Genomic DNA, 23100 nt, shown 5'->3' on the forward strand with positions numbered 1-23100 from the left:
CATTGCCTACAATGAGGATCAAGCCACTCTTAAAATTTAAAAACATTATCTCTTTCTTGTCTCTGAAGAACATATCTAGGTGAGAAAGATTTGAAACCATCAGGATGATAGTCACCCTGTTACTCAACTTTCTCTCTAGTATGTTATCCTTATGTCTCTCACCATCCTTTTCTCTACTATTGAGAAGATTACCTTTGAATTTTTGTAGTCTAATAAAAATGCAAGAATATCTATTGTTGGACCTGGCCCTTTTTGCTGGGTGATCCCCAAACTTTTTGCCTCCTTCCTCCTATTTTTCCTGACCTGTTTTTGTTGGCTTTTGAACTCTGAGCACTTTACCACTGCTCACCAGCGCTAAAGTGCATATGCTCTGTGTGTAAAATTTACTGTTAATTGGTTTATCCATGACTGGCATATTTGATTTACTGTTTAGTCCCTAGTAAAGTGCCCCCTAGAGGTGTCCAGGGCCTGTAAATCAAATGCTACTAGTGAGCCTGCAGGACTGGTTGTGCCACCCACATAAGCAGCCCTGTAATCATGTCTCAGACCTGCCACTGCAGTGTCTGTGTGTGCAGTTTTAAACTGTAAATTCAACTTGGCAATTGTCCCCACTTGCCAGGCCTATCCCTCCCCTTTTCCTATATATAAGACACCCCTAAGTTAGGCCCTAGGTAGCCCCATGGGCAGGGTGCAGCGTATGGGTAAGGTAGGACATATACTTATGCGCTTTATATGTCCTGACAGTGAAATACTGCTAAAATCGTTTTTCACTGTTGCAAGGCCTATCTCTCTCATAGGTTAACCTGGGGGCTGCCTTTAACCCTGATTAAAGCGTAGCTTCCCTTTGGTAGCAGATAGACCTGTGGAGTTTGGGACATCTGAACACACAATTAAAAAATACATATACATACTAAAGTTGATTTTGAGATTATGTGTTTGAAAATGCCACTTTTAGAAAGTGGGCATTTTCTAGCTTGAACCATTTTTGTGACTGCTTGTTTGTGAATTCCCTGTGTGGGTTATTTTGACAGTTGGGCTTTTTTGCACCTCTCTCCAGACAGTGACACAAAGGAGGCTGAGGTGTAGCCTGCATATTCTGATGAGCCATCTGTCCTAGGGGTGAGGGGAAGAGTGTTCACTCACACCTGAAAGGGCTGTGCCTGCCCGCATACAATGTAGACTCCAACCCCCTGGTATGTGTTTGAGGCCTTGCCTGGGCAAGGCAGAATTTCACAAACAAGTGCGACTTTCCTTTGAGGTAAGCCTATTTCAAAGGCCAAAATGGGTATAAGAAGAGGACCCAAAACCACAGACTTTAGACACTTCTTGGGGTAGACAATCTACCTCACAGACACTTCTGGACAAGAAACCTGCTGGTGAAGAATCCCTGAACCATACCTGCCAAGAGGAACTGCCTGTCTGCCGAAAGGACTCACTGGGACTGCTTTTCTGACAAGGACTGCTCCCTTGCTGTTGCTCTGCTGCTCTGCATGTTGCACTTCTAGGTAAGTAGCAGTTTTCATAAGAAAGGGCAGTGAAACAACCCACTATCATACCTCAATTGTGTGAAGTCTCAGGTACATTTAAAGAAATATTGTCTTGTTCATATTTTTAGATATACCCCATTCAATTGAGTTTTAATCCAGCTTTGATTGTTTACAACACTTGCAACCCTTCCAGAATTTTACCATGAATATTATGTTACTGGCTGGATTTTTAGACAAAGAGCCATTACATCTCTGCTAGAGATACAATTGAAGCTTCTGTCATCAACCCTCATTTTGTTGTATATCATTTCTGAGACATGACCATATGGTCAAAGAAGCTGATAATCTGAAAACATTGAAGATCTTTGTTTATCCATGCTTAGTATACAGTAATAGCAGCTCACAATGGGACTATAGTCAAAGGAACCTAATAATGATTACTTATATCACTGAGTAGTTCCCAACACTTTGGACTTTCAAATAACAATCTCTTATTGTTGCATCTATAGCAAACCCTTTGACCTATGTCAAATCTGCATTTCACAGGCAAAATGATAGAAAGCGATGCTACACGTCAACTGCAACAATTCATAGAGTCAAATAATATTGCCTAGGAAAGTTAATACGTTCCACGCTGTAAAAGTGAAATGCAATAGAAGGAGATTGTATGACTGAAAAACTATCCTTTTGTGAAAAAATATACTTGTTTACTGGCTGATAAAATGTACACAGGTCCAAAAGCAAGTCTCAAAGCAGCAATTTTCAACACTGGAACTCATGCCCATATTTAGCTTCTAATGAGACACTAGAACAACAGGGTCCCAATGCTTCTTCAGTGAAAACAGGTTCAAGTAAACCCCTCCCTACAACTTTGCACATATAAAGTACAACATCCTTAAACCCTGCAGTAGATGTTTGAATGCCAATGTGATCTGGCACTCAGATGAGGCATATGGTCAAAGCTTTTGTGGTGTCTACATGGGGACAGGATTGTCTGTCCTGGTGAACAAAGGGTAACAACTGGGCAACACATGTATGACAGATACAATCCTGTCCCTCATGCCTCCTGTTACATAGCGTGGATCACATCTTGAGTGGCAATGCCCAGGGTATGGGGTGAAAGGTGTGACCAATAATGCTCAGGATCAGAGATGCATGCAATTGGAGGACAGCACCTGCGACAAGCCATTAGTATCCCCCCAGAAATATTGACCAAGAAGACTAGGTTTCTCTTGGAGGTAGGAATGCCATAGGCAAATTAAACATGAATCTTGGAGATAATCAGCTGACTCCCAGGACCTATCCCTGGGCCCAAATCATTTCAGATGTCCTCAGATGCGACTGAAGCCAAAAGTGGATTTGAACTCATAATTCACATGACCATCCATATGTACTGCTTAAGGAGGATGATCAAGCCTACTGCGTACGTTTTAGAGCTTGAGCAACAAAACATATAAACAATGGGTTGTACCATTTAGCTGCCAATAGGCAAATCAAACATTTTATGTTAAAGGGACCTAAAAAGTAAGGCTATCATTTTCTTAGCTCTTGTCATGGAAGGGCCTTGGCGGGTAACCAAGCAAGATGGTAGGAAGGGGCTGGTTATCAATGCTTATTTGTCTGCTTTTGGTAAGTGATGCTGCAAGAGCGGTCTGGGCAAGGCTGTGGTGCAGCCAGGGTTCTACCCTGGCAGAGGTTTTCTCCTTGGGTGTTACCTTTCTAGTTCTGCCCTTAGGGATTAGTTCTACAAATAGACTGTAACTCTTCCAGAGTGACTTCACTGTGAGGGCTCGAACTATCATCCTACACCTATCAGTGTATGGCAGTGTTGCTGATATTCAGCATGTGGTCAGGAAATCTGGTAGCAAGATTCCATGTGCTTGGCTTTCCGTCAGACTTAAGTCATCACTAACCTGTAGGTCTGAATGTCTCTGAAGGAACATAGTGGATCCCACCAGTCTACTTATCCATCAACAACGACAAACACATCCAATACTGTGCTCAATATTGAGGGTAAAGAGGGGGGCAAGGGGGTCAGGATATGACAGAAGGCACAAAAAAGACATTAAGGCCCTCATTTGGGGGGTCATTACAACATTGGCGGTAAAAGGCACTTACCGCCGTGCAGAAGACCGCCAATACACCGCCGCGGCCGCGGAATTCCACCACAGCTATTATGACCCACATCTCGGAATCCGCCGAAATTCAGACACCCACACAAGTCCGCCACACCAAAGGCCAGTGATAAACTGGCGAAAACAAAACCTCCACCATCACGCCAACAGAAACACGCCCATGCTATCAAGACACACAAATGCACGCGGCAGTCTTTCAACCGCGGTATTCCATTGGCGGTACACACCGCCGCGCTCAAAATACACACACCTGATACACATACAAACACCACTCCCACACACCCAATACAATATAAAACACACACCCACATCACCCACAAACCCCTACGACCAAAAACTGAAGATTAAGGCGACAGAGACTACAGCAATAGACAACTCCACCACACAGAGGCACACAACACCATAACCCATACAACATCCACGCTCAAAACACCCCACACCACCACACATCACCACACTCATCAACACATACACCACCCCACACATCACCTACACCACCCCATGTCACGCCAAAGACACCCCAGGTTTTCCGAGGAGGAGCTCAGGGTCATAGTGGAGGAAATCTTACGGGTAGAGCTACAGCTATTTGGAACACAGGTGCAGCACACCTCCATAGCCAGGAAGATGGAGCTATGGCGAAGAATCGTCAACAGGGTCAACGCAGTGGGACAGCATCCAAGAAATCGGGAGGACATCAGGCAGAGGTGGAACGACCTACGGGGGAAGGTACGTTTCGTGGTCTCCAGGCACAACATCGCGGTTCAGCTGACTGGCAGCGGACCCCCACCTCCTTCCCCACAACTAACAATATGGGAGGGGCAGGTCTTGACCATCATGCATCCAGAGGGCCTCGGAGGAGTCGGTGGAGGAATGGACACTGGTAAGTCAAATCTTATATATCATATCCCCCACCCTACCTGCATGCTATCACACACCCCCACCCTCACCCCCTCCCCTATCACTCCAACTCCTCACTAAAGTACTAATTACACAAACCACACATCCCAACAACAAGCCCTGCATGACACAACTAAGCATGGACACCCATCACTAAAGCATGCCCACTGCACATACCCATAACAACCCCCCAACCATCATCACACAAGCCCCCACACAGGAATGCTTGCACTGGGGTACACGCACACCCACACATTGCACACCATGACACACACACATGCAATAATCATGCTCTTATACCCCTGCAGGACCACTACATAACAGCACCACACAGGAGGGTCCAAACATCTCCACTCCACCCACAGAAAAGGCCCACAGTGACAACAGCAGCTCTGGCCAACTGGATCCAGATGACCAGCCCGGACCATCTTGGGCCTCGGGACAGTCGGTTCCCCTCGCACAGGCACAGCCCAACACTGACCTTCCACCCTCTGGTAACACCAGCACAGCACCCACCCAGCGGGCCCATACCTCCGTACCCAGGACACGTCAATCAGCTGTGTGTCCACCACTACAGGGAACCCAAGATAAACCACCACCCCAACAACAACAGGGACCTGGTGGCAGTGGTAGTGGGCACACAGTCCAGGGGACGGAGGCACAGGAACACAGGGGAACTGGGAGGGCTGCTGTGCGACAGGGGGCGGACAGGCCAAGGGAACCCACTCTCCACGAGGCCCTCTCCTCCATCATGGCAGCCTACCACCACTCCCAGGAGACGATGGCTACGGTCCTGGCCAAGTTTCAGGAGACCCAGCGCCAGCAGGACGAACAGTATTTGGGCTTCAGGGAGGAGCTCAGAACCATCAGCTCCGCCCTGGGTACCATCGTAGGGGTGCTGAAGGACATACAAAAGACCATGAGGGACACCGTGGCACTCCAAGGGGCCCCTGACACTAGCCTAGACGATGAACTGCCCACCACCTCCGCCGGCGCTAGTGGACAGGACGCCCCGCCACAGGACCACCACACCAGCACCCCACCCCCTGCAGACGGAGAACCACCCCGCAAGCTGTCCCTGAGATTCAGGGACAGGACAGAGCACGATGGCAAGACCCCTGCCAGGAAATGAGACCACCCTGATTGTCATCCCACTGTCTCACTTTGTTACCCTGTCCAGATTGGAACTGCCCCAGCTCCACTTCCTATGCCCATATGGGCAGTGCACCTGTGAGACTAATAGACTGGACTCTGCCATGGACATTCCTCCTCCATTACTATCACCATTTTGCCACCCTCTCCAATAATTAGCACTTCAATAAACACCCTTGAACCACAAAGCAATCTGGAGTCAGTCTGTGATTTTTAAAATGTGTAATACCAATTACAGTGACAAAATGCGTTTTTCAAATGTAATGCCAACATACCTATGTCACACATCACAAGTCCATGAAGGATGCAAGCAGATGACACACGTTGCTAACCACACCTGTAAAACAGTAATGCAAATGTACAACTCAGTTACCAAATACTGCTTCTAATTGACAGCAAGGATAGAGGTAGAAGTGTGAAAGTGAATGTAATAGTAAAAAAAATTTCTCACCTGTGTGTCACTGGAAATATTGCTGTATGACGGACTCCCTATTGTCTATGTCTTCTTCCTCAGCTTCCTCCTCATCACTGTCCACAGGCTCCACAGCTGCCACAACACCGTCATCTGGACCATCCTCCTGCAGAAAAGGCACCTGGCGTCGCAAAGCAAGATTGTGAAGCATTGAGCAGGCGATGATGATCTGGCACACCTTCCTTGGTGAGTAGAATAGGGAACCACCGGTCATATGGAGGCACCTGAACCTGGCCTTCAGGAGGCCGAAGGTGCGTTCGATCACCCTCCTAGTCCGCCCATGGGCCTCATTGTAGCGTTCCTCTGCCCTGGTCCTGGGATTCCTCACTGGGGTCAATAGCCAGGACAGGTTGGGGTAACCAGAGTCCCCTAATAGCCACACACGGTGCCTCTGGAGTTGACCCATCACATAAGGGATGCTGCTATTCCGCAGGATGTAGGCGTCATGCACTGAGCCAGGGAACATAGCATTTACCTGGGAGATGTACTGGTCTGCCAAACATACCATCTGTACATTCATCGAATGATAACTCTTCCGGTTCCTATACACCTGTTCACTCCTGCGTGGGGGGACCAGAGCTACATGGGTCCCATCAATGGCACCTATGATGTTAGGGATATGTCCCAGGGCATAGACGTCACCTTTAACTGTAGCCAAATCCTCCACCTGTGGGAAAACGATGTAGCTCCTAACGTGTTTCAGCAGGGCAGACAACACTCTGGACAACACGTTGGAAAACATAGGCTGGGACATCCCTGATGCCATGGCCACTGTTGTTTGAAATGATCCACTTGCAAGGAAATGAAGCACTGATAGCACCTGCTCTTCAGGGGGGATTCCTGTGGGATGGCGGATTGGTGAGATCAGGTATGGCTCCAACTGGGTACACAGTTCCTGGATTGTGGCACGGTCAAACCTGTAGGTGATGATCAAATGTCGCTCCTCCATTGTTAACAGGTCCACCAGCGGTCGGTACACCGGAGGATTCCGCCATCTCCTCAAATGTCCCAGCTGACGGTGCCTAAGAAGGACAACAGCGAGCACAGAGTCAACAAATTCTCAGGTATGTACCCACAGCTACACAGAACACGACACCAAATACAAAACTCTTCCTGTATGTGTGTTGAGTGTAGGTCTAGGTATGTGTGACGCAGTAGTAAATGAACCCATGTGGGCCCCTGAAATGGCGGCTGCCTGACCTCTAAACTGGGACAATGGGATGTGAGGTAACTGTGCTGGCGTTGTACACCGTCACAGTAGGCGGTCGTAGACCGCGGCGCAATGCTGCATTGGTTAACATTGGAACCTATGGGTCTTAGGAGCCAATGATGAAGGGCGGTGATGATACGCACCGCCGCGGACGTCACCGTTGTGGACGTGACCGCCATTTTCTATCTGTTCAATCACTGATGCCTGATCTTCGACAGGAGAGGACCTACACTGCAAGTGCGGCTGTGACCTCGGTCTGGAAGAGACAATGGCTGCTGCGTCTGGGGAAATGGCCCCTGCCTTCACTGCTCAGGAGTTGGAGAAGCTCGTGGACGGGGCCCTCCCCCAGTACACGCTACTCTACGGTCCTCCAGACCAACAGGTAAGTACACAGGGAGCACGTTGTATGGGCTATGCTGGGTGGAGAGGGCTGGATGTCAGTAGGAAGGGGGCATAGTTCTGCGACCATGAAGGACTGTGAATGCATGTGCCACATGGCAAGGGTAGGTATGGGGGCCACTCACTTCAACTGTGCAGTTGCTAATGACTTCTCTTCTTCCCCTGTACATGTCATGTAGGTCAGCGCCCACCAGAAGAAGGACATTTGGCGTGCCAAGGACGTCCGGACCCTGGGGGTCCACCAGAGACGGGGCACCCACTGCCGTAAAAGATGGAAGGGTATTCGCCGCTGGAGCAAGAAGACGGCGGAGGCTCAGCTGGGGATGGCCTCCCAACGTGGGAGGGATGCCCGTCGCATCATGACCCCCCCTGATGTTCCGGATCCTGGTGGTGGCATACCCTGAGTTGGATGGGCGCTTGAGGGCATCACAGCATACACAAGGGGGTGAGTACACTCTAATTCTCATGACTTTGCACGCAGTGGAGGGGTCTGGGTGGGGGAGGAGGGCTGTGCATTTTCCTAGGCCAGGGCGAGTTACGTAAGCTAGGCCCCTTCGTAAGGCATGGCCCTGTTGCCCTCCACCCCACCTCTGTAGAGTGCCAAGTACAGGTTTACATAGCCCTGTGTCATCTATGTGGACAGATGAAACTCATAGCCATGTAGGCCATATCCCAGGAATTGCATCTGTGGAGGCCAAGAGCACTGCGCAGTGCAGGGGCCTGCTGTATCTGTATTGTCCGACAAAGGTAGCGGTAAGCCATGCACTCAACCTGTCTTTCTTCTGTCATCCCCCCCCCCTTTTTGTGCTCTCCCTGTTCGTTTGTGCATCATCAGGCAGAGGTACAGTGGCACCGGAGCACGAGGGAGCTGCATCCCACATGGCCATGGAGGGCCACACCACTGACTCTGAATACACCAGTGAGACGGAGGGGGAGGGGAGCTTCACGTCGGTCACCGGATCAGCAAACAGCGACACGGACTCGTCCGCCAATGGGAGCTCCCTTGTGGTGGCGGCACCATCTGTGCCCCCTTCTTCTACAGGTACAGCCGCCACCCCCCCTACCAGCACCGCCCTCCCAGCAGCCTTCGCTTCATGCCCGCTCACCCAGGATGGTGGGCATCACTTTCGCCCCAGGCTCCTCAGCCCCTGCCCCTGTCACCTCTGCGGCCCTCAGTGAGGAGGCCATTGACCTCCTCAGGTCACTCACTGTTGGGCAGTCTAACATTGTGAATGCCATCCAGGGTGTAGAAAGGGAGTTGCAACACACTAATGCATTCCTGGAGGGCATTCATTCTGGTCAGGCTGCTCATCATCGAACCCTGCAATCTCTGGCCTCAGCACTGATGGCAGCCATTGTCCCTGTGTCTAGCCTCCCCCCTCCAACTTCCTCCACCCAGACCCAATCCCCTGTACCCCAGTCTATCCTAACTACACCATCAGACAAGCATGCACACACCGCAACACACAAAAGTAGCTCAGGCAAACATAGGCACCACACATCCCACAGGCACTCACACAAGCATCACCCACATACAGACACAGCAACATCCACTGCCTCCACTGCTCCACTGTGTCCCCCTCCTTGTCGTCTCCCTCCTCCCTCCCAGTGTCGTCTACACTCTCACCTGCATGCACTACATCTACAGGCACTAGGACTCGCACCAGAACACACAGCACCACACCCCGCTCACCTGCACTCACCACCCCCACTACCATTTACACGTCCCCAGTGTGTCTGTGATGCCCCCTCCCAAAGTACACAAACGTGGGCATCCACACACCCAACATCCATCCACCTCACGACAGCCTCCATTACCTGCACCCAAATCACCTAGGCCCATATTTATACTTTTTGACGCACAACTGCACCAACGCAGTTGTGCGTAAACAATTTGAACGCTGGCTAACGCCATTCCAAAGCGCCATGTGTGCGCCGTATTTATTGAATGACGTTAGCCGGTGCTGCGGACTGGTGTGCATAAAAATAAATGACTCACACCAGGCAGCGCCGGCGTAGGGGAAAATGGAGCTTGGGTGTCAAAAAATGGGGCAAGTCAGGCTGAGGCAAAATTTTGGCCTCAACCTGATTTGCGCAATTTTTTTTTACGCCCAACCTCCATTGAAATGACTCCTGTCTTAGCAAAGACAGGAGTCATGCCCCCTTGCCCAATGGCCATGCCCAGGGGACTTATGTCCCCTGGGCATGGTCATTGGGCATAGTGGCATGTAGGGGGGCACAAATCAGGCCCCCCATTCCACAAAACAAATACGAATAAAATACTTACCGGAACTTACCTCAACTTCCCTGGGATGGGTCCCTCCATCCTTGGGTGTCCTCCTGGGGTGGGCAAGGGTGGCAGGGGGTGTCCCTGGGGGCATGGGAGGGCACCTCTGGGCTCCTTCTGAGCCCACAGGTCCCTTAACGCCTGCCCTGACCCAGGCGTTAAAAAACGGCGCCCATCAGGCTGGGTGCCATTTTTTAAGGCCTGCCCCTTCCTGTGCGTCAAAATGACGTCACAGTATAAATATGGGGCACAGGCCTTTAAGTCATTTTTTGGAAAGGAACGCCTACCTTGCATATAATTAACGCAAGGCAGGTTCCCCCTTCCAAAAAATGGCGCACATGGTGGAACTTTGACGCCAGCTGTGTCGGACGTCAAAATATAAATATGGGGCAGTGTTTGCGCCGAATGTGCGTCAAATATTTTGACGCACATTCAGCGCAAACAGAGTATAAATATGCCCCCTAAAGTTACCCCTCCTACAACCACCTCCTCTTCCTCCACTCCCAGACCCCCTCCAGCTACCCGTCCCAGTGTTCGTCAGAAACTCTTCCTCAGCAACGTTGACCTCTTTCCCACCAACCCCACCCCTCCAATTCATAGGTCCCGTAGTAGCACATCAGCCAAAAAAAGTCAGGTAGCAGTGGTGCGTGTTAAAGGTGTGTGGAGTGCACCGGCCACCAGGGCATCCAGTGTGACACGGAGCCAAAGCACTGCCAGTCCACCCCCTATAAAGCACCTTCAGTTGGAAAGTGGCCGACGGGAGAGGGTGAAGACTCCTGCTTGTAAAACAGCTCACAAGGGTCCCGGGGGGAGTGCTGAGTCAGTTGTGACTCCTCCCAAGGTGGTGAACGGGCAGAAGAAGTCTCTAAAGTCTGGTAAGAGCAGCACAGTGGAGAAGGCCGCCATCCTCCCCGCCGGCCAGGACGCCACCGCCAGCACTGTCGTCACTGGTCCGGAGACCACCGCCAAAGTCAGTGCCCTGGAGGGCAGCAGTATCGTCACTGGTCCGGAGACCACCGCCAGAGTCAGTGCCCTGGAGGGCAGCAGTATCGTCACTGGTCCAGAGACCACCACCAGAGTCAGTGCCCTGGAGGGCAGCAGTATCGTCACTGGTCCAGAGACCACCGCGAGAGTCACAGGGGCAGCACTGTCATCACTGGTCCGGAGACCACCGCCAGAGTCAGTGCCCTGGAGGGCAGCACTGTCGTCACTGGTCTGGAGACCACCGCCAGAGTCAATGACCTGGGGGCCCCGGCAGCCACAGCCCCACTGGGCACTGAGGGACCATCATGCCACACACCTCTGAACAGGTCAGACACAGCAAAGGCAAACACAGCTGAACAGGGCAAAGACCGCCATGGTGAAGACCGCTGAACAGGGCAAAGACCACCATGGTGAAGACCGCTGAACAGGGCAAAGACCGCCATGGTGAAGACCGCTGAATAGGGCAAAGACTGCCATGGCAAGGCACCGCTGAACAGGGAAAAGACCGCCATGGCAAAGCACCGCTGAACAGGTCAGACACAGCAAAGGCTAGCACCGCTGAACAGGGCAAAGGGCGCAATGGTGAAGACTGCTGAACAGGGCAAAGACCGCCATGGTGAAGACCGCTGAACAGGGCAAAGACCGCCATGGTGAAGACCGCTGAACGGGGCAAAGGGCGCCATGGCAAAGCATCGCTGAACAGGTCAGACACAGCAAAGGCAAGCACTGCAGAACAGGGCAAAGACTGCCATGGCAAAGCACCGCTGAACAGGTCAGACACAGCAAAGGCAAGCACCGCTGAACAGGTCAAAGACCGCCATGGCAAAGCACTGCTGAACAGGTCAGACACAGCAAAGGCAAGCACCGCTGAACAGGGCAAAGACCACCATGGCAAAGCACCGCTGAACAGGTCAGACACAGCAAAAGCTAGCACTTCTGAACAGGGCAAAGGGCGCCATGGTGAAGACCGCTGAACAGGGCAAAGACCGCCAAATCAAGCATCGTTAGCCCATATGCAGCTGGGACAGTGACGGAACTGGGACCATCACGGGGAGCGTGATGCACTCTGGGCACCATTCCCCCTCCCTAACCAGTGGAGACCTGCATCCACTCTGTCTGTCCTTCACAGGATGAAGCACTCTGGGCACCAGTCCCCCTCCAGAACCAGTGGAGACCTGCATCCACTCTGTCTGTCCTTCACAGGATGAAGCACTCTGGGCACCAGTCCCCCTCCAGAACCAGTGGAGACCTGCATCCACTTGAGAGACTGTGGCTTTGCACTCCCCAGGATAAAGCAGTGGGCAAACCACCCACTGTAGAGACTTGAGAAACTGTGGCTTTGCACTCCCCAGGATGGTGCAGTGGGCAACCCACCCACTGTAGAGACTTGAGAGACTGTGGCTTTGCACTCCCCAGGATGGAACAGTGGGCAAACCACCCACTGTAGAGACTTGAGAGACTGTGGCTTGGCACTCCCCAGGATAAAGCAGTGGGCAAACCACCCACTGTAGAGACTTGAGAGACTGTGGCTTTGCACTCCCCAGGATGGTACAGTGGGCAATCCACCCAATGTAGAGGCTTGAGAGACTGTGGCTTTGCACTCCCCAGGATGGCACAGTGGGCAAACCACCCACTGTAGAGACTTGAGAGACTGTGGCTTTGCACTCCCCAGGATGGTACAGTGGGCAACCCACCCACTGTAGAGACTTGAGAGACTGTGGCTTTGCACTCCCCAGGATGGAACAGTGGGCAAACCACCCACTGTAGAGACTTGAGAGACTGTGGCTTTGCACTCCCCAGGATAAAGCAGTGGGCAAACCACCCACTGTAGAGACTTGAGAGACTGTGGCTTTGCACTCCCCAGGATGGTACAGTGGGCAACCCACCCACTGTAGAGACTTGATAGACTGTGGCTTTGCACTCCCCAGGATACATCAATGGGCATGGAGCCCCGTCGTGGATCAGGCGTGGTGCTGTAATCCGGCTGAGGTGACCCCCCCCTTCCCACTGAGGTGCCTGTTGTATTTCTATCTGATGCCCCTGCAGTGTTCTCTCCGTTTGTGGACAGGTATCTAGTGTGGGGCTCACCCATGCATTGTGGGTCCAGTGGTCCACGGACATTGATATGTGCATACCTGCAGTTCTAATCGTGATGTATAATTTTCGATTGTTTTTATATATCTGTATATATTTGGTTACTGTATTTTGATACATTACAATGGTTGAACTCATTTCCTTTTGTCTTTGCATTCTTCCGGGGGGGTTGGGGGTTGTTACTGTGCTGTTTGGAAATGCATTGGTGTGTGTGTTGTAGTGGGTGAGGGTCGGGGTCGGGGTGGGGGTGGGGGTGTTGCGTGTGTGTGTCCGTGACTTTTGCCTCCCCCCTCCCCTATGTCGTAGGTGCAGCACTCACCGCTGTCTTCGGCGCCTACGTTGCTGGTGTTCGTAGAGGAGCGGGAAGACAAGCGCAGGGAGTATTTGTAGTGCGGGCTCCATGGTGGCCTCCTTCCTCATGGAGTATGTTGAGGTGAGCGTTTTCCCATTGCAAAAGCTGTTTCCGCCGTGTTTTTATCCACGGTGAATCCACCCCGGAAAAGGTGGCGAATTGGCGGGTTGTGATACTGTGGGCGGTACAATGTCTTCCGCCTGTCTGTTGGCGGTGACACCCGCGCTGCTTGTCTGTACCGCCGTGGCGGTCGGAGTGTTAAAGTGGCTGTCTATGTTGACGGTTTCCGCCACGGTCATAATTCCCTTTGTTTGTCCGCCGCCCTGTTTGCAGTATTACCGCAGCTTTAACACCGTCCGCCAGGGTTGTAATGACCACCTATGACTTTGGCGGTCTTTTTGCAAGACCGCCAAAGCCACGGGCACCAGGAGACCGCCAGTGGTGGCGGTCTTCCGCACACCATATTATGAGTACGGCTGGATTTCCGCCACATTATGGGAAATATATGATTGGACATAGAAACCTTACTAGATGTTAGAGTTCCTTAGCAGGGTAAGGCTGCAGGCTGTAGCAGAAGAGGGTTTGACATCAGCAGATGATGGTTGTCGGCAATGCCAGTAAAATGGATTTGCTGTTGCAAAGAATAATGTAGCAGTAGCTGAAACTTACTGAATCCCAGCGGCAATAAACCCTTATTGGATTGGCTTGGTAGGTTGATCACAGTCCCCATCATCTTTCAAGGCAAAAAGTTGGCCAACATTTTTAGGGTTAGGTAGGGAAGAGTACATTCTGACAGAAGCCAAGGATCCAGACCTGAGAGATAGTCCCTGAGGGTAAGAACTCACTCCAGCAGAGGTCATCAGAAGGGACCTGGGAACAAGCGAGGCAGGTCCAGTCACCTCAAGTCTTCAAAGAAGTCCTCTTCTGATTTTTTCCTCATATCCAGCAGTGTTCTTAGGAGGGTAGTGGGGATGTCACATTTATCCCAAGTGCCAGCCTGTAAGTTTTGAAGCACTTCAAAGACATTTTGAACAGAGCAGTACCCAGAAACAAAACAGAAATTGTAGAAGCAAAGACAGACCTGGATGTGAACAACACCCCACCACAGAAAGAAACACTTTAAAGAACCCTTGAACAGACCAGTACTAACTAGTGAATCCAAAATCAAAGGAGCAGAAACAGACTTGGATGAGAATACTACCCCACTACAGGAAGACAAAATTGTCACCGCCATCCAGTCTCTCAGGAACGGAAAACGTCCTTACCAAGACAACCTAAATTCAGGAATGTTCAAGTCAGACCATGAAACATCATCCACAGTCCTGCCAAGATCCTCCAATCACTGTTTACATTGCTTTGTGAGGGAAGGAATATAGCAGACCACTGGAACCAAGGCATCATCATCAACATTCCAAACAAGAGAGCATAATGCAACTGTAACAACTGGTTTAGAATCACCCTCCTGTCAATACTGAGTAAAATCATAGCAAAAGTCATTATGTAGAACATTTCTGATGTCTTGCATAAGCAGTTAGGAGAAGAACAGGCTAGGTTCCACAAGGGTAGAAGGTATGTTGAACATACATCATAGAGAAGTGTACAGAGTGTTGGAGACAAGTATAAATAAATGTCATTGATTTTGAGAAAGCCTTTGACAGCCTCAAATGTAAACTGAAAGTCTATGGCACACCATACCAGATTGTTCTCATTCATCAAGAGTTTCTATAATTATTTTACATGCAAGGTGGGTTATAGTAGGTATAGATTCAAAGACAGGAGCAGTGTAAGATAGGGATGTGTGATGACAGCATTGCTCTTCAACCTAGTCATTGATTGGGTGATGCGACACACAACAGAAGACCAAAGAAGTGCAGATGGACCTTATTTTCCATACTGGATGACCTTGACTATGCAGGTTACTTAGCCTTGCTCTCTCACTCACTAGCATATGGAAAAAAATAAATTTTGCCTCAACATATGTGCACAGCAACTGGACCCGAAGATCAGCATGAAGAATTCAGAAGTCATGTCACTCATCACCCAAACTCCTTCACCGATCAAGGTGAATGGAGAGGACCTAGTCTTGATTAAAGGGTTTACCTACTCAGGCATTCATATTACACAAACACACATGATAAAGTGTCAGGCAGTGACATCACAAGCAGACTGAAAAATGTCAGTAATGCCTTCAGGATGCTGAACAATGTGAGATCATCATCACTAACACACAGCACTACAGCACTAACGCCTAGCTGAGGCTTTAGCAGGACCTTGCGTTTCCACACTGTTGTGTGAATCCGAATGCTGGCAGATGCTGACAAGCAACATCACCAGACCATCAGCCTTCTAAACCTTCAGACTAAGAAGAATCATGGGCATTTTCTGGAAGGTAGTCATCTTCAACCAGGAACTGTTCACCAGATGCAAGTAAGAGAGCATTGACACTGTTATTATGAGAAGATGATGGAGATGGATAGGACACACCATCAGAAGAGAATAAGGTTACACCACAAGAAGACTCTCTCCACAAAACCCCAGAAGGCAAACATAAGAAAGGATGGCCAAAGAACATCTAGAGGTGAACAGTCGGAACATAAATGAATGCCTTGACTTACAGCTGGGACACTGTACAGAAACTTGCTCAAGGCAAACCGAAGTAGAGATCCTTCATTACTGCCCTATGTGACATTCAGCATAACAAGCAATAGGTATATTGACAGATTCATTTACTGTAAATATCTGCTGTATGCTACACTCAAAATTCCATACAAATGTAACCACTGGAGGCTTTCATGCCATACTCACTACAAATTGATTTACTACACTTTTTAGTCACACAATGCCATTCCATTTTCTATGAACTTTGGTGAAAATTAAACTACGTGGCCCAAACAAAAAGCAAAAAAATGTCTACAATGATAACCAAACCTGTTACCTTGAATGTATGTCCCTCATCAATAAAGGTGTAAGAAATTGGATAGTTATTTGGGGTAGGTAACTGTCCATCTCAGAAAATAATAATACTGCTTGCCACTGCTATTAACTTGAGATCAACATACTAGTAGCTATGACACAAAGCATTTGATAAAGTGTAAAAAATGTGTGCAGCATAAAAACAGTAATAAACCCAAAACACTAAACAGTAAAAATACTAAACTCAAATTAGAATATATATATACATTTTTTAAATTGACACCAAAACAAAAATAATCCAATAAAAGCAGCAAGAGATATGAATTATTATGGTTGTTTTAATTAAAAATAATATAAAAAACACCAAGACCCAATATACCCAATGATAGTCTCTAGAAGAAGTAGACAGGTACCCATGTTTGATATCAGATTGACCAAAATGGAACCTGGGTTAGGAACATCAGGAAGATTGTCTCTCCCTGATGAGGCATTGAAGCACTTTTCGGTGATTAGCAGACTACTCCAGAACCCAAAGGATTTGTGGTGGATTAGTAAAGGGGAATATAAGCTCTAAATTTGAGTGGTGGGTATGTGATTTCTATTAGTTTGATTGAATATGATAAAGGAGGTAGAGAGGGCCAAAGTGTCTAAATAGCTATTTTGGAGCTTATATTACTTGGATGAGGTTTGGGATGAGTCAAAGGAGGGATAGAGTAGGGAAGAGTTTAGAAAGGGTTATTAGGGAGATCATTGTAGTACACTGAGGTTTGGGATGAGCAAAGGAGGGATACAGGAGGGAAGAGTCCCGGAAGTTTTGTTTTAGGGATGATAGTATTAAAATGAGGTATGCAGTGAGTAAAGAAGGGAGAGAGGAGGGAAGATTTAGAAAGAGTTATATGGGAGCTCTTTGTAGTAGAATGAGGTTTGGGTTTAGTCACGGTTGGATACAGGAGGGAACAACCAAGAATGCATCATAGGAGGATCATAGTATTAGAATGAGGCTTGGGATAAGTCAGAGAGTGGAGGTAGAGGATATATTGAGAGAGATATAGGATGAGACAGAGTAGTGCATTGGAGGGAGTTTTGTTTCCTTTCTTTCTACAGTAGTATAGATACATAACTACATAGAAAGGATGTACATTTATTTAGAACTGGTTCCCTTTCAAAGGATTACACCAGTCACATGGTTAGACTACCACCTGATAGCTTTCAAACTCAAAATACTGAATGTTAGCATACCAAAGGCCACCTACCAACTATAGAACAAACTCAATTTAGAACACTTAAAGATGCAGATAACTTCTTATACAGATCTAGACCCAATAAATTCAATTTAACCACTTTATGAGTGGCTCCAGTAATGTATGTTATCGTAGAACTATGAAGAACAACAAAACAGGATGAAAGAAGACAAGCACCATGGAGGAATGCAGAACTAAAAATAAGAAAACAACAAGCAGCAAAGCTGCAACACACCTGGCTCAAAACAAATAGCAATCAAGGCAAACTTTGCCTATAAAAACTGAACAAAATATACAGGTCAATAATACAAAAAAGCTGAAGAAAAAGTACTATTGTACCTGAAATTCTAAGGGCTAAATGTGCAAATAACACATTTCATAAAATTCTCACAGAATTTACTAAACTTAATGGGATGACTCAAGGATTTACTGACAAACTGGCAAAGCATTATACAACCACAGCAGATATTTTAGACTCCTAATAAAAGCAAAGGAAAACTACCAGCACCAAGCCAAAAATCCCCTCCAAGTGTATGCTAGCCCAGCTTCTCTATTCCTTCAAACAACTATCACAAAGTGAATTTATGAATCTGTTGAAAGCTAACAGGCTAGCCGGGTGCCCTACTGTCCCTTGTCCACCACAATTCTTAAGAAACGTTCTTTTAAGTACCTCTGCTGCCCAACCAGCAAGAAAAATTATCAATAATTCCATCATTACAGAAATCTTTCCAAAAGACTTAAAAAGAGGCACACATATGCCCATTTTTAAAGAAAACAAACCTGGACTTGCATAACCCAAACAACTGCTGACAGATTACAAATGGAGCTTTCGTGGGCAAACTGAAAGAAACAGAAGCATTCACCCAAATGTCACTATTCAATTAAGATAACTCCATACTTTCTGACTTCCAAATAGGATTCTGTCTAGGAAGAGGACACAGAATCTGTCCTCCAACCACCTGGGATGACCTTCAAACACAATGAACAGGAACAGGGTCACTGCATTACTTCTTTTGGGTCTTTCAGCTGCCTTCAATACAGCTGACCAAAGACTCTATAAATCCAGCATAGAGGGGTCTGCTTTCAACTGGATCACATCCTACCTTCAAAAAAACAAATGTCACCCACTCTCCCCATTTCTCATCCAAACTGTCCTTCACAAAAGCAGGGGTCCCTCACAACTCTATCATCTCACCCATACTAGTCAACATGTACCTGAAGTTATTACTGGCAATGAATAATGAATTTCAACTCACATGTTATAACTTTGCAGATAACAAACAAAAATGTCTTAAACTGGGAAGCCCCAAAGGCATTTCAAACACCAAAATCTCCAGTTGCCTCAAAGTCATCAGAGTTGATGATCTGTGGATGTCATGGAAACACCTCAAATTAAGGGGCATATTTATACTCTGTTTGCGCCGAATGTGCGTCAAAAATGTTGACGCACAATCAGCGCAAACCCTGCCCCATATTTATACTTTGACGTCCGACCCCGCGGGCGTCAAAATTCCACCATGTGCGTAATTTTTTGGAAGGGGGAACCAGCCTTGCGTTAATTAAATGCAAGGTAGGCGTTCCCTTCCAAAAAATGGCTTTAAGGCCTGTGCCCCATATTTATACTCTGACGTCATTTTGACGCACTGGAGGGGGTGGGCCTTAAAAAACGACGCACAGCCTGATGGGCGCCGTTTTTTAACGCCTGGGTCAGGGCAGGCGTTAAGGGACCTGTGGGCTCAGAAGGAGCCCAGAGGTGCCCTCCCCTGCCCCCAGGGACACCCCCTGCCAACCTTGACCACCCCAGGAGGACACCCAAGGATGGAGGGACCCATCCCAGGGAAGTAAAGGTAAGTTCGGGTAAGTATTTTTTTCAGATTTTTTTGGTGGCATGGGGGGCCTGATTTGGGCCCCCCTACATGCCACTATGCCCAATGACCATGCCCAGGGGACATAAGTCCCCTGGGTATGGACATTGGGCAAGGGGGCATGACTCCTGTCTTTGCTAAGACAGGAGTCATGTCAATTTAGGTTGGTCGTCCCAAAAAATGGCGCAAATCCGGTTTGAGGCCTGAATTTTGCCTCAGACCTGACTTGCCCATTTTTTGACGCACAACCCCCATTTTCCCATACACCAGCGCTGCCTGGTGTGAGTCATTTTTTTTGACGCACACCAGTCCGCAGCGCCGGCTAACGTCGTTCCATAAATAAGACGCCCGCATAGCGCGTTGGAATGGCGTCAGCCGACGGTAAAATTTTCAAAAAGTATAAATATGGGCCTAAATGTTTCCAAAACTAAAATACTCACACAGGTTGATTGGAAAAATGATGACCTACTATGCATCTGGCCTGATGATCTGAGACAATCTCCTAAAGTGTCCAGGAAAGTAAGAAACATTGCAATTACCACGGACTCCAAATTATCAATGAATGCTCACCTGGGCAATGTAGCAAGATTAAGCTTCATTACTATGAAAACTCTGCAACGTATCTTTCCCCACCTAGGATTTCCACATGAATTCAGAAATCTGCTGCCAGACTACTACTACATGTAAAGCCACAAGCATTCATCTTCTTTGTCCTGAGGGCCCTCTATTGGTTACTAGTTGCCAGAAGCTCCACTTTCAAGCTGCTTTGCATCACCCACAAAGCAGTACATGGTAGAGGACCACTTTGTATCAGGGATAAAATCACAAAACACATACAACAAAGGAAACTCCACTTAAGATTGGCACCTCAACTCAAAACTGCAGCATACAACAAGCAGCCAAACTATGGAATTCATTACCCCCAAACATAGGAGCCATACATAACTTATCTTCATATTCTTGTCTCTCTTTATTTCAAAACAAAACTAGAAAAAACCTAAATTCCTTATCATGTTGAAAAGAAATATAAGCTAAATCACCAGAAAAACATGTATAAAAAAACACCAAATGCCACAATTAAGAGAAGATTCGAAAAGAGAAGGTGTCTGTCAAACACTGCAATCAGTTTGGCAGAAGAAAAGCTGTAAAGGAAGGGATGAGGTTGATCAGTAAACAAGTCAGACGAGTACGGCTGACAAGAAAGGTCAGAAGAGGAGTCTGAAGTGCACGCTGCCTTCTGATTTCTGTTAATGACTTGGTTACTTACCAGTAATTTTCATTACTCTGAGTCATAGACTTCATCTCCACAGTCCTGACAAGCTGAGCTATCCCTTCACTCCTGCACAGAATTTCACTGATGTAGATAACATATTAAAGCCCCACCCTTTCAGTTTCACACAAAGTGCACCATCACCTGACTATAAGGGTAGGGCTTGTCAGTAATACTTCCCATTAATAACAGGTCTATTCAAAAATAAAAAGAAATACATGAATGTCTGCTCCCTATCCTCAAGAGAAGAAAGGGAGGAAAGACATGACTGTGATGAGGAAGGCTATGACTCATAGTAATGAAGATTACCTGTAAGTAATCCAGTCATTACCTTCCTTGTCCGACTCTCACCACAGTCCTGACAAGATGAGTGTATAATAACCCTTATAGTAAGAGCAGGACATTTATGACAGTAGCTAGAGAATACAGCAACACCAGGTGATTTATTGAAAGTATATGAAATTAATTCTATTTAGTCAACCACAGAAAGGACCTGAGAACCAAAGGCTGTAGAAAGTAACTTCCCATACATAGGCCCTCATTCTGACCTTGGCGGGCGGCGGAGGCCGCCCGCCAAAGTCCCGCCGTCAGGTTACCGTTCCGCGATCGAAAGACCGCGGCGGTAATTCTGACTTTCCCGCTGGGCTGGCGGGCGGTCGCCTTCAGACCGCCAGCCAGCCCAGCGGGAAAGAGGCTTCCACGATGAAGCCGGCTCGGAATCGAGCCGGCGGAGTGGAAGCTGTGCGACGGGTGCAGTTGCACCCGTCGCGTATTTCACTGTCTGCGCAGCAGACAGTGAAATACATGTAGGGGCCCTCTTACGGGGGCCCCTGCAATGCCCATGCCAGTGGCATGGGCACTGCAGGGGCCCCCAGGGGCCCCGCGACCCCCCCTACCGCCATCCGGATCTCGGCGGTCCGACCGCCGGGATCTGGATGGCGGTAGGGGGGGTCGGAATCCCCGCGGCGGTGCAGCAAGCTGCGCCGCCGCGGAGGATTCAATGGGGCCGCGGTACACTGGCGGGACCCCGCCAGTAGTGTCGGTCCGACCGCGGCTTTACCGCCGCGGTCGGAATCCCCATTGGAGCACCGCCGGCCTGTCGGCGGTGCTCCCGCGGTCCTCCGCCCTGGCGGTCAAAGACCGCCAGGGTCAGAATGACCACCATAGTCTGTAATGCAAAATAAATGTGTCGGGAGTAGACGGTGTTGCAGCCGCACAAGTGTCTCATAGTGTAGCACCCTTGAAAGAAGCTAACAAGGAGAAAACCCCTCTAGGGGAGTGCCCTTGGATTACTGCAGGGAGGGAATCTCCTGTATTCTGGTAGAGCAAACTAATAACTATCTTTACCCACCTACTCAAGTCAGATACTGCAAGACGTTGACTTTGATTGCCCAATCCAAAAGGCATTAAAAAAAAATCTACTTTCAGCAATGATGAGGTTATTTCCAGATAATCTAATGGTATAATACAATACACTGTTCCAAGCAAGAAAAATTGAAAAGAATACTAGGGAGTCCTGATCAATAGGAGCAAGAGTCCTCATACACCGTATTCGGTGTCATGCTTCATCATCGGACAGCTACTCGTCAGACCGGCGCTGCAATGTCTGACGGGCACCCCCCAAAGGGGGGCTCTTTGCCGGAGATCTTTTGGTGTCGATGATGCAGCGGAATCAAATATGGGTCTGAAGAGAAAGGAGAAAAACCAAAATAAAGAATAAAATTAGCTCAGAACCCTCACTAAATATTAATTTATTCTTTGATGTTGGGTGATGGCCAAGATTAAAAAATTATAAGGGAGTGAAATAGAGTTAATGCTCAAACACTCACTGGAAACAATGTTAGAATGTAGAGGGAGTCGATAATTGTCAGACGTTCCTCAATATGTGGTCGACATGTTTCGCGTCTCTTTTGGTCCACATGGATCCTATGACGCTTCTTCAGGACCTACTATATCATTAGACGTCTCCAATAGGAAAAAACAGCAAATATAGACTCCTGCAATCTAACACTCACAGTCAAGACGTCATCAGTCACTTACTAGAGTTCACTTTAACCCGGACTGGCTGTTCCTATCAGTCACCCTGAGGACATGAAGTGAAGAGGTTAAAATTGTATAGCTTCTTTATCAACAATCGATCGTCATAATGAAAGAATAATTTGATCAAGACAATAATGAAATAGTGACAAACACAAGTGATAGAGTGGATGGTAGCAACCCATGCTAATAATATGCAGGAGGGCTTACCATCTCAACTAGAGAACGGGCTTCATGGGATCACGCAGGCCTGTTGCCAGGTTAACAACAGATCTGGTCATGAGATAAACTGGGGTATAAACAAA

This window comes from Pleurodeles waltl, chromosome 1_1 (genome assembly GCF_031143425.1).
Source record: "Pleurodeles waltl isolate 20211129_DDA chromosome 1_1, aPleWal1.hap1.20221129, whole genome shotgun sequence".
Classification (NCBI taxonomy): Eukaryota; Metazoa; Chordata; class Amphibia; order Caudata; family Salamandridae; genus Pleurodeles; species Pleurodeles waltl.